Consider the following 27,818-nt stretch of genomic DNA (forward strand, 5'->3'; position numbering starts at 1 on the left):
TAAGTACCATTTTTTATTAACTTTTTCACTTGAGACCAATATTTCCATAATTTTTCATCGAAGTAACGAAGCTGGTTATTTTATATATAAAAGTACAGTTCATGGAGATTAGGTTACAAAAAAAAATTGACAGGAAAGTCTTCTACTTTTTTTTTATATCTTTTTCAAAATGATCAAGTCAAAAATTCTCAAAGTTCATACAAAAATTCATAACTCGAAAACCGTGAAAAATCGCATAACATACATGGGGGTGATTCGAATAGCCCCTGACTGAAAATTTAAATTTTTTTGGTTCAACATAGATAGTATCGCAAGGAGTAAATGATTGAAATTTGGAGAAAATAATCGTGAATTTTTTTTCATATAAACAATTTTCGTTGCTTAAATATTATTATTATTTATTAACGGCAGCAGTAGACGGTTTACAGCGATGAGTAGTCGTTTTTTTGCCAGTTTTTTATATTTTGCAATGAACCAGCTGTTCGAGAAGACCAAAGTCGATGTTTAGATGTTGTTAAAATGCCAAGAGCACATGTACGCAGAATTTATAGCTAGTTAAGTGAATTTGAAAGAGGTCGAATTATTGGTATACTCGAGGCGGTGTTGTCATTTCGAAAAAATATTTTATATAACAATCCTAGCATTCCTCGGCTTCAGGAAGTCTTTTTGTAGGATGTGTTCAACCATAATTCTTGCTACAAAGGAATAGTAATTGCTTAATTGGAGGTGGCAATCAAATGCGAGTTTTATTATTATCTTTGAGGACCAACCTCCAAGAAATTCTTTCTATATTGAAGTTGACAACTGAAGCAATAAATGATGCTGGGTTTTATATAATGAACGAAAATCTGTTGGAGACATAATGGTATTTCCATTGAAAAACTTTGTCTCAATTGTTGGTATCTTTGGGGGCCTTGGAGCTACAGCCCCCCTAGTTGCGCTAGTTGGCACGTACTTGAAAATGGAGATAGTGTCACTCAAACTGTCAATTCTCATCGCTATAGCCAAATCATAACAAATTTTTTTTTGTCTGAAATTATGATATGGAATTTTGGCTTCATTGCGAAAATATTCCCAGGACGCGTAAATTCTCGTTTTGGCAATGTGAATTAGTCGCCAATATCTTGTGATTTATCGCCATTGCATTTTTTCCTGAGGTTCGTTGTTAAATAATTTAGGCGTGGGTAAAATCCCTGACTGACATCTCTGGCGTAGCAATCTGTAAACAAAAATAGGTTTGAATTACAAAAGATACTGCGAGTACTCCAGAAAGCTCTATCCATCAAGAACACATTTCACACTGCCCCTCGAACTTCTATGACATTCTTTATTTTGCGAAATGTAACATCTATTGATTTCATGCCCAAATTGGAATTTCTATAATAAATGAAGGTGTATACTTAATTGCATTCAGATGAACTTTCAGAAAATTAAGAAGCCACAGAAATTACATCGCTGCACTTGTTCCTGAAAAAAATTTTATGAACAAGTGTCGAGTATGATTGTTTAAATTAACGAAATACTGAGAGAGTAGGAATAAGAATATTTATATAATGAAAAGTCACTTCTGCAATATGAGGTTAGTTGCATCTTCTAAGAATAGGTTAATTGCTCTGACTGAAACTGATTACAGCAGACTTCAACTGCAATGATGGTTGACCTAGTTCTAAGAACTCATATTTGTGCATTCGAAATGCTGTTTGATAGGGTAAAATATTTCTTGGATGCCTAATATCAATGTCATGAAGTGCTTAGAATTGAATCCATTTTTTAGGATATTTAGTAGAAGTTATCGAAAAATTGCCTTTAATTCATTATTGAATTCAATTCAATTTATTCATCCTAATAATTATTTTTAGTTGATGAGAGAGCTATGTTTCTGTGAGTGAGGAAGATAATAATAAAAACAATCATTTATTTTCAGAATTTGTCTAAATATCAAAGAGAGAATAGGACAACAATTCTCAATTCAAAAGAGAAAAAAAGAAAAAATTCTGAATGAACTCAACATGCAGTATTCCTTGAAATCTGTTATAGAGTAAGGTACACAATACATAATCGATAAAGAAGGGTTTTATTGAAAATTTTGAAGTCCAATATATTTCTTACTATTTAAGTGAAGATTTTCACCTACGTCAAGAAATAAATTAATATGAATATTTTCACTGGATTTCAGGCAAAGATCATTAAACTAGTAGACAGTTCAGAAAGATGTAATTTCGAAAATGTTCACTGGGAGAAATCCATATTTTTTATCAATAAAGCACTTATTTGGAGGTTACTTATTCACAACTATTACAGCAGATTTATATTTGATATATTCATCAATAGTTATTATGCATTCAAAAAAGTTTATTAATAGAGAATAAAATATTTGTTTACAAGGTATTTGATAATATTCAATATGTTTCGGTGATAAATAATTTATATCTATGAACTTACGTTATCCCCACAAATAACATAAATTCAGTGTCAACAAATTTTCAACTGGTAGTTAAAGAACATTTGCTATTTATGAATAAACTCTTACAAGAATTCAATAATTTATTCACTCAGAATATAGGATTTATTAATAATTAATAAACTTACATAATTCTAGTGATCCAATCTGTGGAAAAGTTTAAGGACACATCCCTCAAAGAGAAGCGCATCTCCTTGAAGGATCTGTCCTTGAACTTTTTCTTTGATTTGAATTTCCTTTTTAAATATAAAATCTGTGTTACTATGGGCTTATTGAACGCCGCTAAGCACATCTGTACTGAATTTTGGGTTTAGATCGTTTGTACCTGATTAGTTATTACTGATGTTGGCAGAAGAGTGGTTTAGAGTGAACAGATGAAATCAAGATGACTAGGGTTCGAACCCGGATACCTTCAATATGAATTCTGAAATATTACCTAGTTTGGCAAACGTTTTTACACACACCTTAACAATCGGATGATAGAAACAACCAAAATAATTATCTAAAAAATTCGTTAACCATTACTGAATTGAAATCTTATTTTTATTCAGCATGGATACATATTAGGTACATATAAATAAGGTTTATTAATTAATACTTGTGGCGGCTTCTCATGAAGCTCCACATAGCAACAATAAAACACAGCTTTCGGTGGCCTAGAGGCTAAGAGTGTAGACTCACTCACCGAGATGCGACAAGTTTCCGGGTTCGAGTCCCGGCGGCTCCCGATAATAATAAATTCCCCAAGAGTCTGTGACACGGCACACACAAATACACCAAAGTTACACTGATGAGTCCGGTGTGTGTGCCAGGGACGAAACGCATAAGTAGGCATATGTGAAATGCCACATTGGTGACCCCGAAGTGATGGCGGAAAGCTGCGGCGTTTGAGCGCAGAGGCGACTCACTGCCCCGCTCAGCGTTACGGCTACTGGGGTGTCCATCGGACACTAGAGCCGATGGCACGCCGAGCCTCGTGTTTCCGTCGTCACAGCACGCAAGCCCGACGTGATGGGAATGGCCCTCTTAGCGATGTGTCCTGGAAAGCAGAAAGGTTGATGCGTAGCTCCCATATATCTGCAATTTCCAACGAAACTCTAGACGCCCATTCCCATGACGTGCAATACGTGCTCCTTGGTCTGCCGCGGTATAGCGGACCTGAATAGGCGGCATTCACCGTCCGCACGATGCCGCGAGGTGCAGCTCTGATTAGGCGGCAATCACCCGGCTGCACCGATGACCACGTAACACGCATAAGTTTCGTTCCTCCGTCACTGGGGAGGGAGTCATGTGGCGGCTTCTCATAAAGCTCCACATAGCAACAATAAAACACAGCTTTCGGTGGCCTAGAGGCTAAGAATGTAGACTCACTAACCGAGATGCGACAAGTTTCCGGGTTCGAGTCCCGGCGGCTCCCGATAATAATAAATTCCCCAAGCGTCTGTGACACGGCACACACAAATACACCAAAGTCACACTGATGAGTCCGGTGTGTGTGCCATGGACGAAACGCATAAGTAGGCATATGTGAAATGCCACATACTCAATAATATATTAACCTCAACTATATTTATTTCCTTCAAATGAATATTTCTTCAGCATTATTAATATAAGTATGCGTAAATAAATAAATTGTAATAATAAATTATGATTATTGATAGGATTTCAAATAAATTATTTATTTCCATGAAACTAATATTTGTTCGTCCATATATCCAATAAATGATTTATAAACTATAATGTATTTTCGATAATATCAAATAAATACTTCTCTCAGTGTTCGCAGAAATATAATTATTGAAAGAATAAAATGATAAGAACGAATGAAATTCCAAAATAACCTTCGATGTAGTTCATGTTAGACGGAAAGATTTAGCTCCAATTTCAGGGAGACTCCAGAGATGTCAGAAAAGTTTAATGAAAATTTCGTCGAGGTGGCTCCTAATTTCATTTCTCAACTACGAAAACCTGAAAGAAGCTTCTGGAATATTATACATATTTCAGTTACAATCATCCGAAATTTCTCCTACTTAGGTAGTTTAACTTGAGGATTACCTTGAACATCTTCAGATTTTTAATTTAGGAGAAGGTGTTTCGTCTAAATTACTTATGCAACCTCTGTGCAAATGAAATTAATCGAAATCTCACGAAACTCTTACAATGCATCAAAAGATGTCAGAAACGTTTTCGTAGACAATTGTTCTTAGAATGCAAAAATGGGTTCGGTCTGAATAGTGAAGAACTACATTCTAAAAATGTTGGATAACACAAATTACTCATCATCCCATTATTTTTCTATGCATATGTATTTGGTTTTGGTGAGGTAAAATAGAGCACATATGTATGAATCTTTATTGCCAAAGACAGACTAAGATTTTGTGGTCATTAAAAGTTTATTATTTGTCCCATTTATTTTTTTTTATGTTGTTTAATTATAAGCAATCAAATAATTGTACGGTAATATGAATTCACATCAATGTGAATTTTTGTTGTTTTCTTGTGTGTTGAATCACAATTGTGATCATTTCTTCGAAAAATAACACGATCTTGGAAAATTGAGCTTGCGTGGCACGTAGCGCCGTCTTGTTGAAAATAAACGTCGTCCACATCAATATCTTCCAAATCCGGCCACAAAAAAATCATTAATCTTAGCTCGGTAGCGCAATTTATTCACCGTACCAATTACAAATAAACGTCGTCCACATCAATATCTTCCAAATCCGGCCACAAAAAAATCATTAATCTTAGCTCGGTAGCGCAATTTATTCACCGTACCAATTACAAATAAACGTCGTCCACATCAATATCTTCCAAATCCGGCCACAAAAAAATCATTAATCTTAGCTCGGTAGCGCAATTTATTCACCGTACCAATTACAAACAAACGTCGTCCACATCAATATCTTCCAAATCCGGCCACAAAAAAATCATTAATCTTAGCTCGGTAGCGCAATTTATTCACCGTACCAATTACATCTCATTTTCGAATAAGTAAGGTTCAATCACACCACCAGCGCAAAAACTTCACCAACGAGTGACACGTTGAGGATGGAGAGGCTTTTCAACAATCATTCTTAAATTTTCCGAGCCCCAAATGTGACAATTGTGCTCCGATGATCATCATCATCGATGAGTGCTTTTTTGGACATAATCAGATGTTTTCGATAACCTCATATTTCTGAAATCTGATGTTTATTGGTATAAAAATCCTCGTGAGCGATTTGAACTTCATTGCGTTAAAATGTCGTCGAGTATAGCCGAGCATTCCGAATACGTCGCGCTAAGTAATAAACTACAAATTTTATGACTTGGTGGAAATTTAATTAGTCACCGGAAACAATTTTTTACTTCGAGCTGAATACGTTTCTTCCGGAAACCACTGAGACCTGAGATTCATGCGATTCATGAAATTATTATTTCGTTGCAATCCTAACCTAACAATAATTACCGAATACTTGAGTTTCTATTCCTAATTTATTTGAAAATAGTTTTGAAGTTTGAAGTTTCATAAACTGTCTTTAATATGTATTTCGAATTTCAGAGTTATCTGATGCTCAAAATAAAAAAAAATCTGTACTGAAGGCAGAAAAGTACAAAGCTATATTAAAATCAATGAATTATCTCTGAAGGTTATTACAAACCCTTCTTTCTTATTCCTATAAAAGGGAATAAGCTCTCAAACATTCCAGTTTCTTTCAGTTCTAACAATAGTTTTGATTTCATCGACACGATAAAATCACGATACGATACAAGCACGAGGATCGTAAATTTAATAATCGTAAAAATGAACGAGAATTCCTCGTCGAGTACGAGTAGGTTCTGCTTAGGAATAACGAATTCAAACGAAGACTCTCCGCAACGAAGATAGGGTGCAGAGTATTCAGCGATGCGAATATTTTCATACTCGGATGATATCGAGGATTGTAAACATCGGTTAACCGAATATTTCTATACAAGAATGCCCATCACTTTTTGGTTACAAAAATCCGAATCGAAGACCTGCAAGAATATTTTTTTGAATATCAGATACTTTTAGTGTTTTTTCGATTTTTTCACAGAAAAAATGACATGCACGAATGGTATTTGATAAGACTATTTCATGAGACTGTAGTTACTTTTTATCAAAGGTATTGTAATTTCTAGTGACAAAAGCTGTCTCACAGTTTCTCTAGAAACAATTTGCAATTCGAAATTGAGCTTTTGTGAGCGGTGGAAATTAAGAAGAGGGAATAATTGAATAATTATCAAAAATACTTATTGTCTAGCGGCAATTGGTTTGAATGTAACACCCTGTAGTTTGTTACATTTTTAGATCAATAAAAATGTATATAATATATAAAATATAAGAATAATTTCTTTCATATTCTGTCTGCTATACCACAAGTACCAAACATGTTTGTAAACGGCGCATTTTTATTAATCTATAAATGCAACAAATTACACGGTGTTACATTCAAACCAATTGCCGCTAGACAATAAGTATTTTTGATAATATTGTTAATTCAGCTAATAAAGAATGTTACGCGTTACTTTATGAGCACGGACAACACTATTGTATTTTTGTCCACCCATTGGAATCAACATGTGATACATTTTTAGAATCAGCTCAGCTAGAGTAATCGGAAAATTGAGACAAAATGGGGTGTTCCATCAGAAAAAAATGACGGTGACGTCATTACTCGAAAGTAAATCACCCTGAATATTAGATTATTATTTTAAAATACGGTAAATTAAAATAAAAAATCGACGTGTTTCAGGATTATTTCTTAAAATGGTCTGTTTACCTAAAATTGAATTTGTTCCATACTTTACGGACACAGTGTAGATTAGAGTCACAAGAAAACAATTTTTCAAGGGGAACTTCTAAGAACTACATTAACATATTTAGGCGAGAGCCCAATCATTCATCATTCCTGAATCCTTTTCGAAGGAAGACATTCCCAAGAGCACCATTCGAAACCCACTCCTTCCAATTATGCTCCTAATGGCGACTATTCAATTTCCTCTCCAATTTGTTGGCCAATTTATGCCAGGTTTGTAACTTGAATTTCTGCCTAATCGAGTAATATCTTACCGGAATTGTGTTTATGCATCAGGTAACCCCGAGGGTTTCAATCAAGCTTACATATCGTATTTCCTATCAATGGATCTTCTCGAATTGTTCATATTTGAATACTTATGGTACGCATTACCAATGAGTATTCGAAAGACGTATCGTTTGACGATTAAATTTTTGATGGTGTAAATAAAAAAAATAGATATCGAACATCGAAACAGGCTTTGAAGCGGTTGTTCATTGTTTCGGTAAGAAAAAATTTCATTAATTTTATTGATAAATTGGCAGAATGAAAGCAGGCAAAAGGCACCCAAGGTTATTCTGTTGAAAAAAGAAAAAACAGGATTTGAGTAGAAATATATTCTGAATGTTACACACCGGCAAAATTAGGAGAAAGGGAAAAATCTCAACGAAGTTTGTAGTTTATTTTCTCTTTAACCCTTTGGCCGATTTCAACAGATATTTTTTCAAATTATAGCTTGATTCGTTGAAAACATAACTGTTCCGATGTCGTGCTCAGTTACTTCGTTTTTTGTTATGCAGGGTGATTCACCGGGATGGCCTATTAGGCCTTTATGGAAAATATAATGTCAGCAATATGCCATACCTTGAGTAAAAACACAAGGTTTATGAGTTGATGAGATTCTCATGAAGAAAATGGTGGCGACGAAACATTGAATTTTAGTTACTTTCTGTGTTGTCACAGACTACTCCATACAGTTAGATATTGCGGTTTTTCATCATTTTAAGTTTTTTCTCGATAATTTTTAAAGTATTCATTTTAGGTATAGGATTTGTTGAAGTACATCACTCTTTTTATACGTAAAATTGAATGGAATGAAAAATTATAGATTCTAAATTGGAAATCTTGGATTTGAATGATTTGACTTGTCTAAGTTCATGATCTTCTGATAAACCCCCTGTACATTTTTGTTCCAAACCGCAAACAGTCTTATAACACTACGTATTTGCAGAATAGGAAATGACAAAGGTTTTTCTGAAAAAAATTTAAACTGCAATAATATTTTAAAAATGTGAATTTTCGTCGCCACCATTTTTTTCATGAGAATCCCATTAACTCATGAACCCTTGAGTTTTACTCAAGGTATGGCATATTACTAAAAATTGTGATCAAAAAAGCTATCTAATGATGCAATAATATACTTAGTGTGCTATTCGAAATAGAGAAGTAGTAGTCTGTTTAAAAAGTTTTAAAGGTCTGAAAATATTTTAAGGAGAAAGATCATTCTCTCAAACCCCAACTTGCAAATTTTCAGAACAAAATTATTATTAGTTTTTCAAAAACGGCCATCACGGTCACTCACCGTGTATATAGGAGTGAACAAAAAAAATTAAAAGTAAGGTTTTATTTAGAATATCCTGTGGAGTGAATCGTTGACAGACGAAAGTGTTAAAGAATACTCGAATGTTGTCTCATCTTCCTGAACATTTCGTCTTTTTATTATTCATGATATCTTAATTTTGACTTAATTTTGAAATATTGAAGAAGAAGTACATTGTATCAATGAAAAAAAGTTAATGATTGACCTTTTTTGATACAATAAACACATTTTCTTCAGTGTACTCAAACCATCTAAATGCTGTTATTTCACTCAAAATTAAAGATATCGCAATTACTAAATTGAAGAAAATGTGTAGCATATTCTTGCTAAGATCCAGATATTTAAGTCGGAATGATCTAACCAAGGAAGATTTTACCAGATGTTTCAATTACGGTTTTTTCCCTTCTCCCGAAATTCTATCTTGTAAGTAAAGGGTGTTTTTTAGAGCTATAGAACTTTAAATTGCAATAAAACAACGATAGATTATTCGATTGACATGAATTTTACTGATCCGCAAGATAATCTTGTGGCATAACATTTTGAATATGATTTCTGGCATATGACCGCCACGACTGGCTCGGATGTAGTCCAATTTTCGATGACTTTTTCAAACATTTGTGGCCGTATATCGGCAATAACACGGCGAATGTTGTCTTCCAAATGGTCAAGGGTTTGTGGCTTATCCGCATAGACCAATGACTCTACATAGCCCTACAGAAAGTAGTCTAGCAGTGTTAAATCACAAGATCTTGGAGGCCAATTCATTCCAAAACGTGAAATTAGGCGGTCATCAAACGAGTCTTTCAATAAATCGATTGTGGCACGAGCTGTGTGACATGTTGCGCCGTCTTGTTGGAACCACAGCTCCTGGACATCATGGTTGTTCAATTCAGGAATGAAAAAGTTAGTAATCATGGCTCTATACCGATCACCATTGACTATAACTTTCTGGCCATTATCATTTTTGAAGAAGTACGGACCAATGATTCCACCAGCCCGTAAAGCGCACCAAACAGTCAGTTTTTCTGGATGTAACGGTGTTTCGACATACACTTGAGGATTAGCTTCACTCCAAATGCGACAGTTTTGTTTGTTGACGTAGCCATTCAACCAGAAGTGCGCTTCATCGCTAAACAAAATAAAATGTACGTAGTACGCGATACGTATTCCGCACAGAACCATTATTTTCGAAATAAAATTGCACTATTTGCAAGCGTTGTTCAGGCGTGAGTCTATTCATGATTTAGTGCCAAACTAAACTGAGAATGAATCACTCGTCAGCTGTTGAATCATCCATCTTGAATAGTAATGCCAACTTAAAGTTATATACCTCGAAAAAAAACACCCATTACATTTACTTATACCATAAAAATGTTCTGGGCCTATACCCTATACCATATCGATGATATGTGAGCTCAATGCTCTGAATGCAGACTGACTGTCAGGATGTATTGCTAGGTATATCAAATTTATGATAGTTTCTGATCTTTCGATTGCACGTATTTCTGCCTGGAAGACACTTGGACTCTACTGAGGGATATAGAGGATAATTCAATTGAAAAAAAAGGTTTCAAAAATGCTTGCAGGATATCCTCCTTTTTCTTCACAAAAAGTTGAATACCCTACAATGAAACATGAATCCATGTTAGCAATCTAAAATTCACGGAATCCTATCAGAATTGCCAATTTTATATTGGGTCGAATAAAAATGTTAATTGTGTTCATAATTTGTTATAATTCTGTTAATGCAACTTTTAAATAGTTATAAAAGTTATTTGTATAGTCACATTATTCTCGAGACCCATATAGTATTCACCTAAGGACATAATGTACTCTATAATAATAAACTGGAGTAACATAAAAAATTACTGCTTCCAATCGATGCACGTGTCTCGTCTTGAACTCACCGATATTTTCCCATATAAAATGAACTGCAGTACTTGATTGACCCATTTGTTCGTTCAATAACTATGCATCCGGCAGAGCGATATCAGTCCCATCTGATAGAATGTGGTTGAAAGGGACACGGAAGAATATAATGATGATCTGAGTACGTTTTCGCCTCATTTACATTCTATTTGAGGAGGGTTTCTGCTTGCACTTTACGTACGTTTCCGATAAATTGATGGAATATCTGAATACCTATTCGTGGTTTTCAAGACCAACATAATATCAATGGTCTTCTGAGTTTTATTGTGTGTAACATTATCATAGCAATTTTTTTATGGAAATGATGATTTATAATGGTACGTTCAACTTCGAATTCAAATCCGAAAAAATTAAATTTTGAAATATTTATTTACAGCGTGACTTAAACTATGAAATGAAATGTGGGAATTAGTGGAATTGGTATACACTGAATCGTATGTAGCAAAAATATCATTCATACCTATACAGGCTTAATAGTGCTCCAACGGTCGATAACTTTTGAAAACTTTTGCTAGAAGAATGATTCAAATTTTGACGGAATCGACAGCACTCAGCGTCAAGTGATTTATTCTCAGTTTGATTTGGCAATTCACCATGAATAGACTCACGCTTGAACAACGCTTGCAAATAGTGCAAAATGAGATTGCCGTTGTTCCCGATTTTCATAAGCGAATTTTGTTTAGCGATGAAGCGCACTTCTGGTTGAATGGCTACGTCAACAAACAAAACTGCCGCATTTGGAGTGAAGCTGATCCTCAAGTGTATGTCGAAACACCGTTACATCCAGAAAAACTGACTGTTTGGTGCGCTTTATGGGCCGGTGGAATCATTGGTCCGTACTTCTTCAAAAACGATGATGGCCAAAACGTTACAGTCAATGGTGATCGGTATAGAGTCATGATTACTAACTTTTTCATTCCTGAATTGAACAACCAATGATGTCCAGGAGATGTGGTTCCAACAAGACGGCGCAACATGTCACACAGCTCGTGCCACAATCGGCACAAAGTTTTTAGGCCTATATGTTGATGCTAACCTTAACTGGAAGTCACACTGTGAATATTTGGTACCAAAAGTTAACTCTCAAAGCTATGTTCTGAGACAGCTGAAAACTGTTCTAACGGAGAAACAACTGATTCAGGTATATCATGCTAATGTTGATGCAAGACTGAGATATGGTGTCTGTTTCTGGGGTTGGTCGACACTCTGTGAGGACGTATTTGTGGCCCAGAAGAGGTGTATACGTTCTATTGCAAGTACACCGAAAACTACTAGTTGCAAAGTCTATTTTAGAAAGTTTAAAATTTTGACTGTTCCGTCGTTGTTTTTGTATGAAATGTGTTTGTATGTTTTTACAAATCCCGATAAATTTAGGAGGAACTGTGATGTTCACAATTTCAATACCAGATATAGCTCGAACTTGAGAACCAACGTTTGTATGTCTAAAGTTGCATTTCGATCTCCCCATAATTTAGGCCCTCTAATATTCAATAATTTGCCAGATAATATTAAAACTTGTCAATCACTAAATGAGTTCAAAATCAAGTTGAAATCTTTTTTTATTGAGAATTGTTTTTATCGTGTGGACGAATATTTAAAAATTTTAATATGATATGTTATCTTGTTTTTATTTTTTTTGTATAATTTAGTATTGATGATATAAGTTTGGATTTGACTATTCCTATACAGTTGTAAAATTGTCTTTGGAAATAAATGAATTGAATTGAATTGAATATACGGCCACAAATGTTGGAAAAAGTCATCGTAAATTGGACGTCCAGATTGGACTACATTCGAGCCAGCCGTGGCGGTCATATGCCAGAAATCATATTTAAAATGTAATTCCACAAGATTATCTTGCGGATAAATTAAATTCATGTCAATCGAATAATCCATCGTTGTTTTATTGCAATTTGAAGTTCTATAGCTCTAAAAAAAACACCCTTTACAAATCTTCTTCTCTGTTTTATTGTTTGTAACATTATCATAGCAATTTTAGAATGGAAATGATGATTCATAATGGTACGTTCAACTTCGAATTCAAAACCGAAAAAATTAAATTTTGAAATATTTATTTACAGAATGACTTAAACGTATGAAATGAAATATGAGAATTAGTGGAATTGGTATACACTGAATCGTATGTAGCAAAAATATCATTCATACCTATACAGGCTTTATAGTGCTCCAACGGTCGATAACTTTTGGAAACTTTTGCTGGAAGAATGATTCAAATTTTGACGTAATCGACAGCACTCAGCGCATATAAAGGGTGTTTTTTTTCGAAGTAAATAACTTAAAGTTGGCATTACTGTTCAAGATGGCAACCGATTTAACCGCTGTTAAAAGATTTATTCTCAGTTTGGTTTGGCAATTTATCATGAATAGACTCACGCCAGAACAACGCTTGCAAATAGTGCAATTTTATTTCGAAAATAATGGTTCTGTGCGGAATACGTATCGCGCACAACGTCCATTTTATTTTGTTTAGCGATGAAGCGTACTTCTGGTTGAATGGCTACGTCAACAAACAAAACTGCCGTATTTGGAGTGAAGCTAATCCTCAAGTGTATGTCGAAACATCGTTACATCCAGAAAAACTGACTGTTTGATGCGCTTTATGGACTGATGGAATCATTGGTCCGTACTTCTTCCAAAAACGATGATGGCCAGAACGTTACAGTCAATGGTGATCGGTATAGAGCCATGTTAACTAACTTTTTCATTCCTGAATTGAACAACCATGTTATTGCCGATATACGGCCACAAATTTTGGAAAAAGTCAACGAAAATTGGACGTCCAGATTGGACTACATCCGAGCCAGCCGTGGCGTTCATATGCCAGAAATCATATTCAAAATGTAATGCCACAAGATCATCTTGCGGATGAATTAAATTCATGTCAATCGAATAATCCATCGTTGTTTTATTGCAATATAAAGTTCTATAGCTCTAAAAAAAACACCCTTTACTTCAATTATTTTTGACTCTACAGGCTGGTCCAAGAGTGGTGAATCACGATACTAGCCTGTTTTTTTTTTCAAATAGGAATGCTCTTTTCATATCATACTCATGATTTGGGAATGAAGCATTCCCATTTAAAAATATTGGATGGTAACGTGTTCCGCCACTTTCGCCCCAGCCTGTAGAGTAAAAAATAATTTAAGCATATGCGCTGAGTACTGTCGATTTCTTCAAATTTTAAAACATTCTCTACCCCAAAATTTTCAAGAGTTTTCGACGGATCGAATAATAATAGATGGCTACAGCCATCTATTGCAAAATGGCGGAAGTAAAGTAGTACACCTATAATTTTGGAAATGTTTCGTTTTTCGTAAAATAATTGATGATATGGTTTTCCTACAAAGCACTGATGTAGTTTAAATGCTACAAAATTACTTTATATTTGTCCGTATTCAAAGATCACGAGAATGCCACTTGGTGGTGTTCCCTCTTAAGAGAAAATGAATAAATATGTATATAAAACAAATCATGCAAACCTAGCAATGACACGTGAGATTTCCAACGACCGAAGTCGAAATAATTGAAACTTCGTTCTCTAGTTCATGCATAATTCCTCCAACAACCCATGGCAAAGTGTTCGTAGCTATTTCTGGAGTTCAAATATTGACGAGGTAATTACGCAGAAGTCTTTAAAGATTCTCTCTCGCCCTCATAAATATGACCGTGCCAGATGCGGCGCCTCAGGGGTCGATTCACGCTCCGAAGAAGTAGGTATTCCTCACGGCTATTAGGCTGCATTCGAACGGTAGATCACTTGCGTAACCGTCTTCAATTAAGCTGGAGTGATCACGTGCGCGTTGCCCGTTGAGATTTCGACGGACGTCAATCCTAGATTGTGTCATATCTGTCCTTGAAGAAACCTGTTATTATTCGTTTATGCCTGATTTCAACCCTTAAGCGATGACGTGGGATTTCACCCCTGTGGAGAGGGAGGAGGAGTTTCTCAGACTCCTTCAAAATATTTTTTTTTGTTCATGGTGACGACATCCAGAATTACGTCTGTCATTCATTTATCTGTGAATAATTAATTAATCAAATCTTTCAAGTGCTTGCAGAAAAACATTGTTCCAAACTCTTGCGAAAGTATCTTTTCCACAGTGAACTGCTTGTTGGAGCAGTTGGAAAGGGATTAATATACAGGGTGTACACTCAACTTCAAGGGGAGATTATACAAGTGATTGGTAACAAAAAATGTCATATAATACATGGTCAAAATGTTGGCGGTTATTTTTAAATTTAACATTTCTTAATTTCACGGAATTCATCACTTTTTTTATAAAACCAATTATATCTTATTCATTCCAGCATATTCATCGAATTTGATCATTAAATTTGCCTTAATATGAGAAGTCATGAGTGGCAAAAGAGTTTTACTGACGAGTGTGGTGAGGTGGTGACGGTGGTGTTGCATTTTCCCTATTTAAACCAATAAAAAATGATGTTATAATAATCTTAATATAAACTGCTCTCTGCCTCCACACAGCACCGCACTGTATAAGGATGTAAAGGAACAGGGTATAAGATAAGGATTAAAATGGAACAAAATGGGACTTATACAATGCAAACTGACCTTCTAATGAACTGTAATCCTAATATATTTGAAATGTCCGTTAATTAAACCAAAACCGTTATATTAAACACCGAAAACTTTATACTAACAACCTTCAACTTTTCTTTCCGACAACCGATACATCTCATTGCTAATCTGACAAAACATACGTCTCGATTTCCCAGAATCCGCGAAAACTTAACATTATAATAATTCAAAAAGGGCTGAAAGAGGTGGTAATTAAAAATATTCTGAAGAAAGCAAAATAAGTCTTATCTCTCCAATTGTTATATAAATGAAAAAATATAAATGAGAATACGTTTTCTTTACAGTAAAAACTTCTCCATTTTGCAGGCTTTGGACGACATATCAAGTTTAGTGCTAGCTACTCTCCTTCTGCTGTAATATCATGGCTAACGTGATGACAATGGAAAAGACGGAAATACTCGAACCTAAGTTTTTATGCAAAATACGGTATAATGTCGTTTATGGAATGTCTAATTTCCAAGATCGTCAAATCTGGATTTTCGTCAACACCAAGGACTACACCAGCAATACTTCAATTGTTCCAAGAACTCAAATTTAGTTACCAGTTTCACCATTTTAGTAGTAAATTTTAACAATTTCAATGCATTATTGAAGCGTGTTCCGTTCCATTTTTAGTGATGGCGTAGTTTTTACTCGTCAAATGTTCAAATATGACTGCTGCCCAGAAGCAGCTGTCACATTTCCAATAAGAGCTTTTAGTTTGAACAACCCGTTATCTGTAGCGAGTTATTCAAAAAAAGAAACTCTCATTGGAAAACCCTTTATACTGGAAAATATCTCAAGAGAGAAAAGAACAATAGTCAGAGGAATACAGCTAGAAAAGTTTCAAACAGACGATGTTATGAGGTGAAAAAGAGGGAGAAGGCAATGGAACCAGCACATTAGCAAAATGAATCCAGACAGGATGGCCAAGATTGCAAGAGACAAGATACCTCACGGAAGAAGACCATTGGGACGCCCAGATAAAGATGGCTGTTCATCCCAGGAAACGAATACATGAAAAATAAACCGGCATCGAGCCTTTTACAAGAGAAAGAAAAAAAAAGTCGAATCTTTCAGGCATGCTTTCAATATTCTTAGATATATGCTTTTTCATTTTCTCAAGGAAATTCTTCCAAAAATTCATAGATGAGTAGTTGACTGTTCCATTTGTTGAAGACAACGGCGTATAAATGGGGGGTACTGCCCCCCCAAGATTTTCAAGATATAAAATTTCAGAAGTCTCGCAAAGACGAAGAACGAAAATTTCTCCATAAAATGAACCTATAATAATCAATTTACTTTTCTTTAAAATCGACATGTCAGTAAAAAATCGGACCCCTTTACGGTTTATGAGTTTATTATCGCTTTCAACATGAATAATTTTATTGCACTATACGAGCTCGTCTTTGTCCGAGGTTTATTATTCTCCTCTATTTATCCGCTTTCTCGGTATCGCCCCTCATTTGCCAGCTGTGATTTTGGCATTCGTGGTATACATACACTTGTTTTCGGTTTTTGTATCATTCTCGTCAAAAAATTTCAATATGTAGTTATCAAAGAACCGAACTGAGTAATTCGCATCGAAAAATTTTTTGGGCTGTGTTGTACAACTTCAACTTCAAACTACACTTTATTTATGAAGACATCTATTTTGGATTGACTATATCTACAGGTTGATCCTACAATGGAGTTACAAATGAAAGTGACAGATTTCTCGGATCATTTCAAGAAAAAAAAGTCCTATAACATGAATCCGCTAACGCTTTGTTTTTGAGATACAGGTGTTTAAGTTCAAGTTTTTCTCTCATAGTATTTTCCCTTCACAAGATATTTAACTTTAATTGGCATAGATATTTCAATTTAAAGTTTGTATCTCGAAAACAAAGAGTTTGCGGGCTCATTTTTATGGGCCGTTGCATTTGTAAAATTATCCAAGGAATCTCTCATTTTCTTTCGTAACTCAAAATCAAGAACATCCGGTATAAGATAAGAACAATCGAATTGGTAATAAAAAGAAATTATTTCTAGTAATTTGGTTCAAACTTCGTTATCAAACTTGTTTTTCTCACATTATAAATATGAGTAAACAATGTCGTCAAAAATGTTTTTTTCCATAACCCCCCCCTAAGAAAAAAAAAAAGATCTACGCCCTTGGTTGACGATATACAACACTCACGAAATTTTGATGAACATTTTTTCCACCAAAATAGGAAATTTTGAGTGCTCGTTCTTCGAATAGATCGCTTACAATATTTGTAATTTACAAATTTCAAGCCAGGATAGTCCCAAACGATGATATTTGACTTATGACGAATCTCTCCTAAATTCTTTCCGGCTTAAAATTCTGAAATTACAATCATCGTGACTACATAATACAGCGATCTGTCCGGTGAACATAATCTTGTCTAGTCTGAATAGGTATTATGTTTCAATCTTTACATTACTATGAATTTATCGCTTCTTCCTATCTCAATTCCGTTTAAGAAAGTGTTGAAACCTTGAATAGAAATCGTATGAATGGTAAATGAGAATGGGAACCAAATTTCACATTTAAGAATAGAGGAAGTAAGAACAAACACATCTTGTTTTTATTCGCTCTTGAGTAACTAAAGGAAACTACATTCATATTTAAAGTAGTTGAGAAATATATGAATGAACCCATGCGGAACACATTAAAATTCTTCATTGTCTATAATATATGAATGTCAAAAAAAATTTGAATAATGAGTATTAAAATGTTTTTGTCTCTTTGTTATCCTAATCGGAAATATTTCAGTTAAAAGTATAAAAACACTCTTCTTACCGATTTAAAGGCTGATTATGATGTGAATTCGAACTCTTGACAAAAAAATCATTCAGTTATCTCTTACAAAAAGTAAACCCACATACAAGATGCGAGAATAGTCACTTTCGATATTCAGATCCATTATACGATTCTAAAAGATAATATAAAAGGTTTCAGAGAAATCCAGTGTCGAGTTACAATTTACGACCCAGAAACTTATGAAGACGCTCACCGCAGTGTTTCATACGACGATTAGTTTATCGCGGTTTATCAACTTAATTTTTGGGATTAAGCCTGTTATGACCAAATGGTATGGCCACAACCCAAATAGAGGGTGTTTTTTTTTAGAGCTATAGAACTTAAAATTGCAATAAAACAACGATGGATTATGCGATTGACATGAATTTTATTGATCCGCAAGATAATCTTGTGGCATTACATTTTAAATATGATTTCTGGCATATGACCGCCACAGCTGGCTCGGATGTGGTCCGATCTGGACGTCCAATTTTCGATGACTTTTTCCAACATTTGTGTCCGTATATCGGCAATAACACGGCGAATGTTGTCTTCCAAATGGTCAAGGGTTTGCGGCTTATCCGCATAGACTAATGACTGTACAGAGTTGAACCAGAGGAGATAGACAAAATCTGATACCCACTTCTCGATCTCTTTTTCTGAGAAACTAACAAGGGTAGTATTCATTTTAGGCCACCTTCTTTTGTTTTAGAGTTATAAGCGAAAATTGGAAAAATGGCGATATCGAAAAACATTTATATCTCCGCTAAAACTGATGATAGAGCTCTGAAATTAAAACATTATACAGGCACTTTTTTACGTCGATTCCAGTGGCGTGCTCGTATTTCCAAAAGGGTTTTTAATTACGAAGCTATGACCCAAAGTTATGTTTTTTCAAATAGGAACACTAGATTTTTGTGTCATTTTCTGAAAGCTTGATTTTTCCCGATTTCAAAAATATATAACATCGTATGATTCGGATCAATATCAATAATAGAAAATCGCCAAAAACCTCTTTTCACCTAAGAGTCTCAATATTTCTATGGTTTCAACTGTTGATGAACACAGAAAAATTGAGCTTTCTATAACAAAAGCAGTGTCCTTCCGTCAATCTGATTATTTCTATGCTTTTCACTTATTTCTACAAAATTCGAATCTAGATATGTTTTATAAATTTTTTTATCTAAAAATTGATTTGGAAATAACGGAGAAACCACAAGATCGAATTTTTCAATCGAAAGAGTTGTATTGAGATGCATGTATCAGGAGATTATTTACATAGGTCTCCAGAATCAATACGCACAAGTACCAATCCATTTTAAACAGCATATGAAACAATGCATATATGATTGAACTCAACATTTCAATTACGAAGGGACAAACAAGAAATAATATTTAACCTAATAATGACAACAATTGCACAATGCACAGTCGACACCTCTTCTCGATATTTCAATAGATGAATATTTGAAACTGTGTTCAAGCTACCTAGGAAACTTTTTCCAAGTTCGTTTATCTTTTCGAAACTATTTGTATAAAATAAATATAGATTCGAATTTTGTAGAAATAAGTGAAAAGCATAGAAATAATCAGATTGACGGAAGGACACTGCTCTTGTTATAGAAAGGCTCATCAACAGTTGAAACCATAGAAATATTGAGACTCTTAGGTAAAAAAAGGTTTTTAACCATTTTCTGTTATCTATTTTGATACGAATCATACGATGTTATATATTTTTGAAATCAGGAAAAATTAAGCTTTCAGAAAATGGCACAAAAATCTAGTGTTCCCATTTGAAAAAACATAACTTTGGGTCATAGCTTCGTAATTAAAAACCCTTTTGAAAATACGAGCACGCCACTGGATTCTACGTGAAAAAGTGTCTGTATAATGTTGTAATTTCAGAGCTCTATCATTAGTATTAGCGGAGATATAAATGTTTTTCGATATCGCCATTTTTCCAATTTTCGCTTATAACTCGAAAACAAAAGAAGGTGGCCTAAAATAAATACTACCCTTGTTAGTTTCTCAGAAAAAGAGATCGAGAAATGGTTATCAGATTTTGTCTATCTCCTCTGGTTCAAAAGTTGTAGTGCTAAAACATCGAAATTTGCCCACCCTGTACATAGCCCCACAGAAAGTAGTCTAGCGGTGTTAAATCACAAGATCTTGGAGGCCGATTCACAGGACCAAAACGTGAAATTAGGCGGTCACCAAGCGTGTCTTTCAATAAATCGATTTTAGCACGAGCTGTGTGACATGTTGCGCCGTCTTGTTGGAACCACAGCTCCTGGACATCATGGTTGTTCAATTCAGGAATGAAAAAGTTAGTAATCATGGCTCTATACCGATCACCATTGACTGTAACGTTCTGGCCATCATCGTTTTTGAAGAAGTACGGACCAATGATTCCACCAGCGAATAAAGCGCACCAAACAGTCAGTTTTTCTGGATGTAACGGTGTTTCGACATACACTTGAGGATTAGCTCCACTCCAAATGCGGCAGTTTTGTTTGTTGACGTAGCCATTCAACCAGAAGTGCGCTTCATCGCTAAACAAAATTCGCTTATGAAAATCGGGATACGTATTCCGCACAGAACCATTATCTTCGAAATAAAATTGCACTATTTGCAAGCGTTGTTCAGGCGTATGTCTATACATGATGAATTGCCAAACCAAACTGAGAATAAATCACTTGACAGCTGTTAAATCGGTCGCCATCTTGAACAGAAATGCTAACTTAAAGTTATATACCTCGAAAAAAAACACCCGTTATAATAAAGCTATCCTGGATGAACGATGTAAGAAACTGAAAAGGGGAGATTTGAGGCACTAGATATGGTGATAGAGATAATTGTGTGGATAATTGTCAATTTTACAGTGACTTAAGGAAAATAATAAAAGTTGTTTTGAAATAATAATACCTCCTTATAGTAACGGACTACAAGCAAAATCTAAGCGACAATAAACTGTACGATGTGTTACAGGACGTCCTTCGTTTCGATAACACTGAACTTGGACTCGAGATTCTCCTATTGCCATTAATTGAATATGGCTATCCTGGGTCTTATTTTTTGTTGTGGCCATTCATTCCCTCGTCTACGACATTCTTGACCTTCTCCAGACCATGCTGGATGAAACCTTCACGTAATCCAATAATGCGACCTCTATCGAATACACTCAATTGAATAATTCGATACATCTCACGTTGTGATAATCTAGGCATAATCGCAACCCAAAATGAAACGATGAATGAAAACCAAAGAATTACAAATAAACAATACCAAAATCATCTTAATACACCAGATAATTTCGATTCTAACTAAAAGTATGAGGACAAACTTTAAATGTCTACTAGATTGGTTTGAATGAAATTTTAATCAATAACAACCTTCAACTAGTTCAACATTTCCGCCAAGTTTTGTCAAAAAATTCCAACGCCTCCTCTTGGTACTGTATTTCTTATGTCACAGAGTATGCGTGAAAGGATATCGAGGGGACTAAGGTTGTTAGCACTTTGCTTGAGGGATGTTCGATATTCTTTTTTTATGTCACAGAGTATATTAATTCTGCAATATAAAAGCTTTAAACACGAACCGTTTTTTTTGTCAATGAGATTTATCAATGAAAACCAATTAAACTCACTCTCCTATTGTATTTAATTTATGTATGAAATATAACTTCTTCCGAATCTGCTCAAAGCAGTTAAGGCTTACAACCTCTATCCAGAACACGTTCATAATGCATCTACAAAGCAAGTAACAAACATTTCCACATTCACATGACGAATGTTCATCCAAGAGGATAAACGCGCCCTGTGATTTGCAAATAACTCCCGAGGTGCTCGTTCTGTGTGAAACAACCCTAACGGAATCCAGAATTCTATATCATCTGTTGAGGCTGCTCCAAATTAAGCTTCCCTACTAATGAGAAAATGTGATTGAAACTTTCTTCAGAAACTAGAGAAGATTCGAAGCGTTTGAATTTTTGTGAAGATTAATATGATATACACACATCATCAAAAGTCTTGGCCCCGCCTCGGGCCCCGCTAGGTTTCTCAAGAAATGAACAAACTATGTACTGGGAATGGGCTGAATATTTTCCTCTTTTTCAAATGCAATATATTTGATAGAACATCTTTGTTTGTTACCTACTTTTTTATTTATGCATGATGAGACATAATAGGTAAAAATTTGAATTTATCGATTATTGATTCTTGATTAATTATAGTTATTCCACAACTGCATCCAAATTCAATGGTTCGTATGGCCACCTCTTCTTTCAATCAACTGCCCAATACGTTTCCAGGTATATCGTTCCATTCTTGAAGGGCTAAATTCAATTCCTGAAAAGTTGAAGGTTGGATATTGCCATACGTGCCCAATTGGATTCATGCCTGGTGAGTTTGCTGGCCAGTTCATTCTCTGGATATGTTCCCTAGAAGAATGTTTTGAATCCTTCGTGTGCGGTGTGGTGGGGCGTTATCATCCTGATAAATGAAATTATGGCCAAATTCGTTGAGAACAGGAACAATGATTGGTTCAATGGTGTTTTTTACGTAGATGGTACCAATCATTATTCGATATAAGAAGGGTACCGCGACCGCACATTGATAGGAGGGGAGTTGCAAGATTTCTGACGATGTGTGAAGGTACGACGTCTCAGTTGAATACTTCAATCAAATAAAAAAAATATGATAATAAAATGAATAACGCGACTACATACCCTTGAGTACCTATATTACAATACATACTTCACATTACTACTTTTGTCCCTTTTAAAGGGTGTTTTTTTTAGAGCTATACAACTTTAAATTGCAATTAAACAACAATGGATTGTTCGATTGACATGTGAATTTCATTTATCTACAAGATAATCTTGTGGCATTACATTTTAAATATGATTTCTGGCATATGACCGCCACGGCTGGCTCGGATGTAGTCCAATCTGGACGTCCAATTTTCGATGACTTTTTCCAACATTTGTGGCCGTATATCGGCATTAACACGACTAATGTTGTCTTCCAAATGGTCAAGGGTTTGTGGCTTATCCGAATAGATCAATGACTTTACATAACCCCACAGAAAGTAGTCTAGCGGTGTTAAATCACGAGATCTTGGAGGCCAATTCACAGGTCCAAAACGTGGAATTAGGCGGTCACCAAACGTGTCTCTCAATGAATCGATTGTGGCACGAGCTGTGTGACATGTTGCGCCGTCTTGTTGGAACCACAGCTCCTGGACATCATGGTTGTTCAATTCAGGAATGAAAAAATTAGTAATCATGGCTCTATACCAATCACCATTGACTGTAACGTTCTGGTCATCATCGTTTTTGAAGAAGTACGGACCAATGATTCCACCAGCCCATAAAGCGCACCAGTCAGTTTTTCTGGATGAAACGGTGTTTCGACATACACTTGAGGATTAGCTTTACTCCAAATGCGGCAGTTTTGTTTGTTGACGTAGCCATTCAACCAGAAGTGCGCTCAGGCCCGGTCTGGTCAGGTCGGCAGGTCGGCGATCGCCGAGGGCCCCGGCCCAAGGGGGCCCCCAGCTGAACCAAACTAAACTAAACAAATTTTTGACAATATGTTTTTTTGACAATTTTATTTCATTTAAACGTTTTAAAATGAACAACGAATAGACATTATGGGCAAGGTTCTGTATTGATATTTTTGTCAAAATCTTTTATTTGAACAAGTTGATAAAAACAATTCTTCGATAAAACGCAATATAATTTTGAGAGGCTTCCACGATAGCATTATTCATAACGTTATGGTAGACTCTACCCAAGATACAGGAAGCACTTATACAGGGTGTCCCGTAAAGACCACGTCAAACCGAGGGAGAATGTGGATCAAAGGATAACCCACCTGCTATGACAAAATTCCCATTATAAAAGTCTTACCGTTTTCGAGATATTTTTTTTTGGGAAATAATGAATTTTTGCCCCTTTCAATAGTTTTGTCCTTACAATTTTACACCTTTCTGGTTAATTTTTTCAGTAAAATATTGCTGAAGAATGATTTTAACGTTTACATTAAAAACATCCTCCGAACATTTTAAAGGGGGGCTATGAGAAATATTTTTATTGGAAATTTTGGTAGTGGATTATTTTGTTCATGAAGTTTAGCCCATCGTAGTGGAACCAAAATGTACCGAGCTACTGCTGCACATTACGTCAATAAATTGTCTCATTAATAGTGATTTCAAAAAGGTATCACACAAGTCATTTGCTATTCAAAAAAAAAAGATATTGCTGTTTTTATCCAAATGGGTACGTTTCTGACAAAATCAAGTTTGTCAATTCTGTTAAGAAATCTTCGATGTTGCATTACTTAGTGAACAATGGCAATTGTTTACGTTCGGAAATATTACTCGCATAATTATTCATCTCAACGAAATTCAATTTTGCCGGCAAATTTTGCGAAAATATCATGCAGATCCAGATTTTTTTAATAAGATCATTTGGAGCGACGAGTCTTCCTGTACTAAGGATGAGTACATGAATCCCCACAATTTGCATAGCTGGAAATATCATAAATCCACACGAGGTGAGAGAAGATAGATCACAATATCGATTTATGGAAAACGGTAAGACTTTTATAATGGGAATTTTGTCATAGCAGGTGTGTTATCCTTTGATCTACATTCTCCCTCGGTTTGACGTGGTCTTTATGGGACACCCTTTATACCAATTGGCTATTTTCGTACGTTATGTCATTCGATGAAAAGATTATGAAAGGCTTCTAGAAATTACTGTAGTTGACGACTCGAGTGGTCCTGCATTGTAAAAACGTGTAACTCCAGAATTAACCAAGTACGGAATTCTGGAATCAAATATCGTTTCATGTTCATGCGATGGAAAAAATAACATGAAAGAGTATTATAACGGTTTACAGACTCACCTTAAAAAGCTAAATGAAAATATGACGTATCTATCACGTCTTGAACCTAGTAGCTGATTCAGCAGTAAAGTTACTAGAGACAGAAAACTTGTTTGGATTGGTGGAAGAATCTGCAGTTTTTCTGAGTTCATCTTACAAGCTACTGACAGTATGGTAGAAAGAACCAAAAAACAACATACAAACTTTATAGACTGCAAAAGTCTCTAAGGCTCTATTTTCGATAATTGATGAAAGTGTGTTGAAGAAAACTGCCAAAGATAAATAATTGACGTAAGTAAACCGTATTGAAAAAACATGATGGTCAGTTTGATTGTAAATCCAGACATATGGCCAGAAATTTGGCAAATCAATGATCAAAAATTTAAAACTCATTTATTTCATTCGTTCTACATTTGGTTCTTGCTATAACTCATGGTTCAAAATATTTGCAAACTAAAACATTGAACTACGCTGTTGCTTGGAATTCATTTCAATCACTGCTCAAACTTATTACTGAAAAAAGAAATGATAAACATTTTGAAGTTGTATACACAAAAATAAAAGAGTATGCACCAAGAGTCTGCTATTAATTGTAAATCGGAAGAATATCGGAAGAATCGGAATATTGATGTGGAAATAAAATTGCATTTCACGGAAAGAAGAATTTCAAAGAAAAAACGGATGTCTGGGAGAAATCAAAAGATGATTCTCCTAGAATATCAACAAAAATAATTACAAGTCAGTATTTTTCGATGTGTTAGAACCAGCATTGAAGGAAGTTTTTGTCCAAATAGAGGAATTTTAGAGGACCTGTCTTGGTTACACCCAAGAAAGTTCAATGAAATAAGCTTGAAGATATTCCAACTGTAGTCCCCTTGTATTTCAAACCTGCAAAGTTTGAAGAAGTTGATTATTAACATAAATAATTTGCAATCAGTTCAAAAGTTTCACGAAAATCGAAAATACTCAAGATGAACAAATCCCAGGCGAAATGTTAATAAACAAAGCAGAAGGAAATTTAGATTACTGTCAAATTGATTCAGAACCTTAATCAGAAGAAGCAACTTTTCGTGGTCTACGTAATGACAGTAAAGCAATTGTCAAGTGTTCGTCATGCGTATTTTCAGTTCTTTTTGATTTCTCTGGATCGGGCTTATTCATTCACTTGTATGTATCTTATAAATACGATATTTTGTATACAGGTTATACCTGTGAAAGAGTGTTTTTTGAGTTGAAAATAATCAAGAATCGTCTTAGGTCTAGTTCAAGCCAAAACCTTATTTCTATCCTAGTTTTTATGAATATGGAAAGAGATTTATTTTCTGACTTGGACAAATATGACATAATTAATGTCATGGGCAGGAGTTGTGAAGAACTTACCAAAGACTGAAAGGATAGTTAGTAAAATCATTAATTACTCAACTAGCACTGTGCTAAGAATTTTTTTTGTATTTATATTGTTAACAACAGTATTCATTTTGACCTACTTTATATAATGATTTATTTTATACTTTTATTTCATTATTATTTTAGGCCCTATTTTACTTTTTAGTATCAATATACCTAGTTGTTACCTTAAAGTTCAGTTTATAATTGTACATTTTTTTGTCTTGTGTTTTTCATTTTTATGTTAGTAGTTACGTCATTGGTCTCTCATTGAACTCTCATTCTACTTCAATTATAACCACTTTCAAGGAGTACTGAATGCATAATCTTGTTCTTTCAATTAGAGGTACAATAATAAATTAATCTAAATTTGCTGCTGGAGGCAGAATACTTTGAGATTCATTCAAACCTCAACAACCATAATTTAAAATTATTCAAGAGCACGTTTTGGCTGCCGTGATAGGTTCTCGTTTTATTTCCTGAAGGGGGCCCCAAATCAGCATGTAGCCGAGGGCCCCCAGTGGAGCCAGACCGGGCCTGAGTGCGCTTCATCGCTAAACAAAATAAAATGGACGTAGTGCGCGATACGTATTCCGCACAGAACCATTATTTTCGAAATGAAATTGTACTATTTGCAAGCGTTGTTCAGGCGTGAGTCTATTTATGATGAATTGCCAAACCAAACTGAGAATAAATCACTTGACAACTGTTAAATCGGTCGCCATCTCAAACAGTAATGTCAACTTAAAGTTATATACCTCGAAAAAATACACCCGTTATAACATCCTGTATAATTCTAATTGAAATTATAACTCGTAAATACGGAAACTAGATTTGAATGAGCATATTCCAACTATTTCTAAGATTAAGGAATTGATTATACTTATGAAATAATTCATCTGGTATATTCTTCCCAGCTCAAAAATATATCAGAAACATTAAAATCCGCTTCTGTTTATGACTGGATCTAAATCACATGTAAATCTCAGTCTTGCATGAATTTTTATGATCACAATCCAGCAGATCAGCATACTAACATGAATAAAGTCTAGTCAATTGTGAATGATATGAAAACCACTTCTCGTCTTCCAACTCTCAGATTCCTCTCGACTGAAAGGAAATTCCAAGTTTTTCTTGGCCTCCATTGAAGTATCGGGTTTGATGTTAACGGCATTACACTCGCTTATTTTCAAATATTTGAAAGATGCAAGTGGTCCAGGGCCCGCTCTAGTATCCGGCAAATCGGCTTGTTGCCGGGGCGGCAAATATTGGAGGGTGGCAATTTTTACTATTTCTCAGAAAACCGAATTGCTAGAAGAATTTATTGGATAAGTTTTTTTGAATGCA

General features: G+C 35.0%; 1 protein-coding gene across 1 annotated transcript in view; it reads right to left on the minus strand.

The window, feature by feature from the left end:
- Positions 1 to 27,818, minus strand: part of LOC123682573 — a 386,250-nt gene that overhangs the window by 311,107 nt on the left and 47,325 nt on the right. The gene's annotated exons all lie outside the window — the stretch shown is intronic.

The sequence above is a fragment of the Harmonia axyridis genome, chromosome 6, assembly GCF_914767665.1.
Source record: "Harmonia axyridis chromosome 6, icHarAxyr1.1, whole genome shotgun sequence".
In the NCBI taxonomy this organism is placed as follows: domain Eukaryota; kingdom Metazoa; phylum Arthropoda; class Insecta; order Coleoptera; family Coccinellidae; genus Harmonia; species Harmonia axyridis.